Genomic DNA, 10,099 nt, shown 5'->3' with positions numbered 1-10,099 from the left:
ACGTCCATTGCGCAAATTCGCCAGGCGTAAGGGTGCGAAGTAATGCTAGCGAAGTTATGCCAGCGTCCGTTAGTGAATTTGTGAAGTAACGAAAATGCCCAACGCTAGCGAATTGACACTATCGTTAGGCGCTTCGGCGCTTAGTGAATTTGCCCCAAAATTGGGTAACTCCCGGTAAAATAGGTGGGGTTAACAGGTATGACTGTGCCAGTATAATCACTGTAGTAATGGACAAATACTAAAGCACTAATTCCACACATGCCATCAAGATCACTGAAAAATGACCAATGAGCACTCCATTAAATCCTGAAATGGCAGTAAGATCAGTGGATAGATTGAAAGCATTACCTTGTACTCCCACAGTCTGCTCAATATGTCCATACCTCCCAACATTTTAGAAATATAAAGAGGGACAAAAACATTTGGCCCGCATAGTGTGGCAAAAATAGTTTAACCACGCCCAGTTTTGTGGCCACACCCCCTAATTACCATGTTAATTTTACAAAATTAACAAGGTTATGAAAGTTTGAACAGATTTCTATGTTTTTTTCCAGTTATTACAGTTTTGCTAATGAAGGCGATTTGCCCTTTAAGCTGTGAGTCCAACTTTTCCCAAGGGACCTGTTATCTTAAATTGTTACAAAAGTATCCTTTTCTGCTGCTGTGACTGTTTTGGGCTCTCTGCCAAAAGCTAATTAAGTTAGAAACATTGTTTCTTTTTGTGGTTGTTCAGTGCAGAGAAAAATGGGACTTTCCAGTACAAAAGAGGGACTGCGGGTTGAGCTGTCAAAAGAGGGACTGTTACCATGGGCGTCCACAGAAAGTTTTCCAGGGGGGGAGCAAGGAAGAAAACATATTACACAAATTACTTGTACCCACATTTTGGTTTCCACACAAACCTAACAACAGCTTTTCTATAAATAAATAGTGTAAATATAATATGTGTGTGAGAGAGTGTGTGTTTGTGAGAGGGAGTGTGTGTGAGAGAGAGAGGAAGTGTGTGTGTGTGAGAGGGAGTGTGTGTGGAAATATATAATGCAACAAACAATTTGTTTTTCTCTCAGTCCTCATTAAAGGAAGCACTGCATGCAAACACTGCATGCAAATTCCTTCCTCAGCACCTGCTACATATTGTACATACAAAATATCTGCGGTTTCCAGAAACTGCTTCTGATGTAGGAGCCGTGTTATCTCTTGGAGAGGACAGGGGTGTATTTATATTAAGGCACCCGAGGGCCTGTGCCTAAGGCGGCAGGTTTTGGGGGGTGGCCCTCGGGTGCCTATAAATTTATTTTTTAAATTAAAAAAAAAGATTCCCCAGCCTTTGCCATAGATTTCCATTGGATATCCGGCGACGGAGCTGGAGGGGGGATGGTGAGGGGTTCGGGTGCATGGCATAGGGGGAATGTTTAGGCCCTTGCTGGGTCTGCTGCACCATCTAAAGCATATTTGTTGGGTGCAGCTCTAGTCTCAGTCTCTATAGACAAGTGACAATAGGCTGTGGAAATAGGCTGCAGTAGCAGAGTTGTAGCTGATGGGCTAAGAGAGGAGATCTAAGCAGGACCTTCATTCATTGGGCACGGGAGAGTCCAGTCAGGGACCAATGAGTTCTGATGGTGGGACTGGTTCTATGACTGCTTATGTTTGATGTCTATTTGTTGTATTTTCATAAATGCACACGTGTGTGACTGATGTGATTGGCTGCCAATTACTGGTATATCATGCCTTACTTGAGGATGACATCACTCCCAGCTCAGCACTGATTGGCTGAAAACTGCCAGGGAAGGTGACTTAACTGCTCAGACACAAGTGATAGGTATTTAATTTCTTGATTCAGAGGTAAGTGTAGCAGACTTTATGGTGGGGGGGCATAAAGTCAATGATACAAGGGGATAGTTTGGGCAGTGTGGCTTTCATGATTTAAAGTAGTTCGAGGACTAGAGCCAGGCCCGGACTGGGTTCTGGCAAATGCCAAAGGGGGTGCTATAATAGACAGACACTATTTATTGGGCTGCTGGGGGGCTGTGAGGGCCTCTGTTCAATTTCATTGGAAAAGGGAGGGGGGGGTCATTTTTGGTGATAAGCCATCAGGGGGTACAAAGGGGTAAAACTACAAGGAAGGGGACAATCAATGATGGGGCCTTGAAAAACTACTAAAACTTGTGGGTGCCAAAGTACCCAAAATCTGCCCTGTGTGCCATTGCTAGGGGGAGTGAGACAACATGAGAACTTGCTGTCCCACTGACTCTAAACCTGTGCTTATCTAGCTGTGCCTTAACTACAATTCCCAGCGCCCCCTGTGGCTGACTTGTAGTTATAGAATATAGTGTGTTTGGTATTTATTGTTTACTTGTTACAGCTTTTGAAGTGTTAGACCATTTTCTCTGCTGCTCTTTAGCTGTTAATGTCAACTGCCATTTTCCAACTGCCATTGGCCAACTGTCCCACTCATCACTCATCCTAGTGGCCTCAGCATTAGAGTAGATGATGGGTAAGGGAGGACCTGAGAAGAAAGACAAGTAGCACAAACCAGAACAATAGTTAAATGCCTAGAATTAGGGTGCCTTGTGTTATGGGTGCAGGGGCACTGATCAGAGCTTGACTGGTTATGAAAAGCCTCAGTGGGCCCATTACTCACCTGGGCCTCTAATGGGAACCAGTGTCTTCTGCCCCTATTACACCCTGCCAGTAACATACAGCTTTACAGTAATGGCACAGAGGGGGATTGGGGATGTTTTGTCCTCATGTGATTTTCAGTTCAGTGTATGGCCAACCAAATGCTCACTCACAAATGATCACTCCCGTTCATTTCTAAATTCAATTTAATTGAGCCCTGGTGAAAGCAATTGGCATAGAAATGAATGAGGGTGATTCCAAGTGTTCATTTAACTATTAGTTTGTGCATTGTGTCACCAGGACCCAACCTTGGTTAGCAGGGGTGTCTAGGGTCGTTGATTGCACCAATAAATTCTGTCTCTCCCAATCAGCTCCTTCATTTTATTAAAGTTGCTGCTGATTGGTGTTACTGATTATTTATCAGGCACAACCATATTCAGTAGCGCATTATTGAGCTATTAAGGGAAATCCAGTATATACAGATATATATGGCAGAGAGGGTTCGGTACACAATCTCTTCTCTCTCTTTCTCTCCCCATAAAGTGAAATACGAGCGAATCCTAGTGATTCTCAGCGATTCCTAGTGATTCTCAGCGATTCCCAGGAGCAGAAGGAGATAAAGAAGAAACACAAAAGTCTTTTTAAAGACTATCAACTTTCATCAGAAGCACAACTTGCCCAACCCATTGTGGGTTATTTGGAGGAAGGTAAGGGTCCTGCATTTTCCCATCCAGGACCACCATCAGGGGGGGACAGGGGGGACAAGTGTCCCGCTTGAAGGGGGCGCTTGAGAGCGCCCAAGCCGTGCGGCCATTTTTAAAGTCCCGATCAGCGAAAGTGCCAAAAAGCAGAACAGCCAAAGGACCCGATGTCACGAAAACATCCGAAATTGAAGTCCTGAAGCGGCGAAAAGACCCAAAGTCACGAAAGAGGCGAAGTTGAATTCCTGAAGTCATGAGTTCAATTCTACTTAACACCAATTTGTGTTTTTTTTTTTTTTAATCCCCTGGCCACAAATGTATTATTTCAATATTCTATAGGCCCTTGCCACCAATGTTTTTTTTAAATATTTTTTGGGGCCCCAATTTTTTTTAACTTGTAAGGGGGGCCCTGGAGCCAATGTTTTTTTAAAAAAAATATTCTTTGGGGCCCAAAAAAAAAACTTTTATGGGGGGCCCTGGCACCAATGCTTTTTTTTTAACTTGAAAGGGGCCCTGACCATCAATAGCTTTTTATAACTTGTGTGTGGGGGGGTTAAATTTTTAGTGCTGATGTCTGTGTGGTCTTTTAACTGTGATGTGGAGTGGGTGGAATCTGGGGTGGGGCTCGGGCGTAATTGTGGGCAGGGCCCAGAAAATTTTGTTGTATGGGGCCCCGTGATATCTAATGGTGGCCCTGTTCCCATCTGTATTATGTATTACACAGTATATGAGGCTAAAAAAAGACACAAGCCCACCTTTTTGTGTAACTGCTGATCCAGAGGAAAGTAGGGCCCAGACAGAAATAATGGGCTGATTTGTGGACCAAATAAAATGCGATGGTATTGTCTTAAAATGGGGACATGGGGAGCTGCATTCTCTATACATAAGTAAGCATTTGTTTCTAATTGGAACCATATTGAAACCATAGTTTCTGAATGAAAAGGGTTCTTATTAAATAAGGTGTAAATATGCTGCTGTTTTTACCTCTGCTCTTTATTGTGTTTTTTTGGGGGTCTTACATCTTTACGTTAACTCTAACCTTCCCAAATCTCTATTTTATATTACAGGAACATCAAAGATGGGCATGAGTGCAAGTAGCAGGCTTTACTACCAGTGGCGCTATGAAAAGGTAAAGATGCTCAAAGCTAATTTCCTCATTTTATTTTCTGACTCCTGAGAAAGGTATCCAAGGGGTTAAAGGAGGGGCTAACCCAATGCTAAACATGGCATATCTTCTGTGTAAATAAAATGAAACAGAAATTTGACAGGGTTTAGCATAGTGTGTGCCCTGACCTCAATGTTTTCTTGCTTCTTACATTTTTATAGCACTCACGGTGGATCTCGTCTGATCTGGACAACTTTGGGATCAGGGATTTTGAGGATCCACTGGCAGGCCCTTATCTTGAGTGCATCAGGGACAAGATCACCAATGACATCAGGTTTGCACTCTATGATCTGTGGATGGCCAAAGACTGTGTGAAGATTACGAAATGGTGGAAATTACATCTTAAGAACGAGTTCTGGCAGGACTACAGATACATCAAGGCCCACCTGAAACACCTCTACAAAGACCTAGAGAAGATCAACAAGGCCATACTGATTAAGAACAATGAGAGATATTCAGGTGCAGTATATAATCCATCCTTTTCTTTCCCACACTTGGTCAATCATTTAATGGTGCTTAATCACCTGATTTGTGCTTAATGTGCTCCTAAATAATACAGGTGTGAAATCCGTTATCCGGAAACCCAATATCCAAGAAGCTCCGAATTACGGAAAGTCCATCTCCCATAGACTTTATTTTATTCAACTAATCCAATTTTTTAAAAATGATTTCCTTTTCTCTGTAATAATAAAACAGTTTCATGTACTTGATTCAAACTAAGATATAGTTATTGGAAGAAAAAACATTCTATTTCATTTATTTAATGTTTACATGATTTTCTCGTAGACTTGAGGTATGAAGATCCAAATTACAGAAAGATCTGTTATCCACAAAACCCCAGGTCCCAAGCATTCTGAATAACAGGTCCCATACCCATATAAAGATTTTACAGGAATATCAGTTGCTAAGGTAACAAAATACATAGTCTGAGTTATTTTGTTTGGTTTTACAGATGGTCCTCGGAACAACTCACAAACGGCACATGATACCAGCACCACCAGCAGTTTCCTCGGTACCAAATACCGATGCACCTCAGTCTAGGCACCACATCCTCAGGAAACAGCAGTAAGTATGGGGCATCTCAATTCCACCAGTGATGCCCCCCTTTCATCCACTGCACTTTCACCAGTGGTGCTTTCAGCCACCAGTGGTTCCTCCCCTTTATCCAAAATATGGTGTTATACACAGGAACTCCTTTAAGCCACTTGGTAGACCCTGCATTCCCTTTCATTCCATCCCTCAGACTGCAAATGCCGGGGTCTGCAGGCTACCCGGGGGCCAATGGAATGGAAAGGAATGCAGCATTCATCGTGCGGCTTAAATGTGCCCATGTTTATGCTGCCATATTCCCTTCTCTTTCTCATCCTTTCACCACAGTCCCTTACCTTACCATATTCCCCCCCCCCACGGCTTCCCTTGATTCAATGTGGCGCATTGATCGTGGGAGCAAATCTGATCACCTTTAGGGGGTCAGGAAGGAATTTTTCCCTCTAGTGAAGGAAATTTGCTTTTCAGAGGTTTTTTGCCTTCCTTGGGATCAAAAAGCACAGTTTATCTAATTATTAATAAAGCTGTGGATTACACAGATTAACCACTAAGTCATTGTGTGTATCTTTATTGTGGGTATTGGGCTAGGGATTTGGCAGGGATAACATATAGAGGGGGAGAAGTTAGAATAATGCTCTTATAGAGCAGGAAATGGTCGCATTGGTTATGTTTCTCTTTGGTTCTAACAATGAAACTGAAACAACATATAACTGCTGTGTCAGTCCTACTATCCCCCATAGGACTTATAGGAAGTTTTCTGTTTTAGAATCACCATCTCATGCTCTTTTACCTTAGTTGTCTAAAATTCCCTGGAATTGAACATAGCTAGCTGTACTGTATGGAGGAAGGTTATACAAGCTAAAAGTGCATTACACAATTCCCTCTGTAAAAAGCTGATAAAGCAACAGGGTAATACTGAGACTGTGGGTGGTTAAATGACAGCAAGACCAGCAGTTTAGACATACAGTATGAATGATGATATTATTGATAAAGGGATATTGCAGGCAATTGTTTGGCTGAAGTGATGTCATGCGCACAGTGTAGGGGGCGTGTTTAGGTCAGGTGCCTAGGGTGGCATCGGACTTAAATACAGCCCTAGGACAGAAACAAATTATCTGAAATTAAATGTTAGTACCTTAAAATATTCAATATCATGAAATCTTTACGAGTAGTAAAGGGAACCAACAGCACTGCTTGTAGTATTTATTTCAGAACATGGAATAGTACCTTAGCTCTGATCTCTGTTTGCAAGTGATATCTATTGTTAATGTGACTACACTTTAGAACAAGTTAAGCCGAATTTTGTGTATGTCAGAGCACTGGAATGAGATACCTGTACTTGGATTCTTTCTGGCACTTCTAGATACGTACACCAAAAGGGATTCTATACACTTACATATTACAGCAGAGTTCTGGTAAGCCCAGAGGAATGCCCAAGATGACAGTTTTATGGTATTTCTCTTCACCAAAATGCACCATTTCAGGGGCCCCTAACTACTCAACATAATACCTTTTTTAAAAAAAAAAGATATACTAATTTTGGCGATACTATGTAGGTGGTTTTTATTGTGCGGCACAGTGGGATGTCTAAGCAGTTACTGAATGAAGCAACATTGCAGTGAGTTGGGACTAAAAAAAGTGTATCATTTACGTTATATAAATACTTGAAATCATATGGTGTCTGAGCAGCACATAAAATTTTCACAGACAACACAAAGACAAAGGAGGTATGATAATGAAAATGTTTTCACCAGGTGTAATTACCTAGAGTCAGTGTCGACTGGCCCACCGGGATACCAGGAGAACTCCCAGTGGGCCCAGGTGTCAGTGGGCCTTCATGCTGCTAAACATTTGGCATATTTAATGGTCATTCTATATTTCTATGAGAACTAAAAGAGTAAATAGATTAAATGATAGATGATAGTATTATATTATGTAAAGAAACGAGACTAGGAGAATAGAGGTTGAGTGAGGAGAGAAAGAATAATATTACTGAGAGTGGGCCCCTGGTCTAAGGTTTTTGGGTGGGCCCCTGATGTCCCAGTCTGACACTGATGATTGTGTGGCGGGGTATGTGCCTTCTCCCTCAGGGTCCCGGGCTGAGCCATTACAGATGCACATGGGCAAGATAGGCATGAAGTACAAGTCCAGTGGGGCATTGCCCCCCTTGCTCCTATATGTGGACACCCATGACTGTTCCTTTAAAAATGGGTTGGGAGGTATATATGTCTCTGATAAATCCAAGATGGCTGTGCATTCCATTGTGGAATGCATGGCCTTTTGCTGAAGAACAGAAGGCTCAATACGGCAGGGGTGAGTACGGTATTGGAGCGGCAAAGGGAATAGGGAGGAAGGAAAAATCCCATTGTGGCATAGAGAGCCCTGAGCAGCTGCCTCTCTTGTCTTAGCTTCTCAGCAGCTGTCCAGAGCACACTGCGCATGTGTGTGTCACAAACACTCCTAACAAAATCTAAGATGTAAAACTCCTTTGAGATACTGAATCTTTTTTAGATTTCACTAAAAGTTCCTGGTACATAGCCATATCAGTGGAAAGTCTCACAAGTTTATACATGGGTCTGATTGCACATGCCCCAGACCTACAGCTCGAGGTGGAGGTATCATACCAGGGAAGGACGGCAGGCACTCACAGATCCCACAGACAGACAAGGCAAGGCAAGGCAAAAGGACTGTATTAGGCAAAAATAGACAAAACCTTACATATTTGGTGAACTTGGGAAATTAATCTGTTCTGTTCTTCCCTGATGTGCTGAACCTCATGGCTTGTCAAATAAAATATGTCATTTCTAGCCATATGCATTTTTAGGGTTTCATTCTGTCTAAATGAATCAGTTGAAGCAAGTGTAGGACTGGCCAGACCAGAGATACGCTTGCCATAGTTGGCCATCTTTAATATATTTGAATTGAATATAAATATTTTATTAGATTTAAGGGACTGAGGAGGAGGAGGCAATCATATATATGATCAACTCTTCCTCTTAATCCCTTAAATCTACTAAAATATAATTTAAACATTAATTAAACCCCATAGGATTGTATTGCCACCAAAAAGGATTCATTATACAGTATCCAAGTTGGGATCAAGAACAAGGTACTGGTTATTATTACAGACCAAAAAATAAATATTTTTTTTTTTAAAAAATTAGAATTATTTAATTAAAAGAGTCTATGGGAGATGTCCTTCATGTAATTCGGTGCTTTCTGGATAATGGGTTTCTGAATAAGGATCCCATACCGGTATTACAATGGCAACAATGGTGCTCCAGACAAAGGGAAGTAGTGCATACCGCTCCTCTTCCATCTGGTACATACAGTGCCTAAAATAAAAGCATCACATATTTATTGTTATAGACTTATTTTGCTTTTTTTGATACTGATCAACAGAAAGACTGATGTCAAAATTAAAACAGATCTCTGCATAAGTGATTTAAATCTACTGCAAAAAAAACAAACAAAATAACTGATTGCATAAGTAAACACCCATTTAATATAACACACCTAGGGGCAGATCTATCAAAGGTCGAGGTGAATTTTCGAATAAAAAAACATTCGAATTTAGAATTTTTTGTGTACCTCGACTAGGGAATAGTCCAAACTCGATTCGAATTTGCAAAAACTTTTTAATTTGAAATTCGACCCTTGATAAATATGCCACCTAGACTCAAAAAATAGAGTTGTTATACTGCCCTACACATGAGCCCACTGTATAGTTAATGCTCCATACGTTAGAAAATGTCTGGGGGAAACCGGTTAGCCAAAAAGATTTTTCAGGATTTTTTTTGTCCAGATTTTTCAGGACAATCTGAAAAAAGGAAAAAAGACACCAGCATTTTTTCCGCTAAAAAATATGATGCAAGTAAGAAGAATAAGGAAGTCCTATGCACTCCAATGCACTTTGCCTGGTCTGAGCTGGCGAAGGGAAGTCTGGCGAAAGAGGTAAAGTTCAGTAAAATCCGCATCTTAGTCAATTTGCGGAGTAACGTCCATTTGCCAGATCGAAAGTTCGCCTGGCGATAGAGTGCGAATCACCGATACGCCATCTCCATCGCTAGTGAAGTGACGCCTGCGCCCGTTAGGAAATCTGTGAAGTCCCTGAAAACTGGAATGCTGACAAATCATCGTTAGCGTTAGTCACTTCGCCCTTTAGTAAATCTGCCCCCATGTCTGGCCTAAGCCAAATATGCAAATCACTATAAACACACTATCCTCAACATAAAGCTTACTATAGGTATGGGACAACCGCGGTTATCCAGAATGCTCGGGACCTGGGGTTTTCCCGGATAACAGATCTTTCTGTAATTTGGGTCTTCATGCCTTATGTCTATTAGAAATTCATTTAATTATTAAATAAACCCAATATGCTGGTTTTGCTTCCAATAAGGATTTATTATATATCTTAGTTGGGATCAAGTACAAGCTACTGTTTTATTATTACAGAGAAAAAGGAAATCATTTTTAAAAATTTGGATTATTTGGAAAAAATTGAGTCTATGGGAGACAGCCATTCCGTAGTTCTCAGCTTTCTGGATATCGGGTTTCCGGATAAGGGATC

Source organism: Xenopus laevis, chromosome 4S (genome assembly GCF_017654675.1).
Source record: "Xenopus laevis strain J_2021 chromosome 4S, Xenopus_laevis_v10.1, whole genome shotgun sequence".
Classification (NCBI taxonomy): Eukaryota; Metazoa; Chordata; class Amphibia; order Anura; family Pipidae; genus Xenopus; species Xenopus laevis.
Note: the sequence above shows the minus strand (reverse complement) of the source record.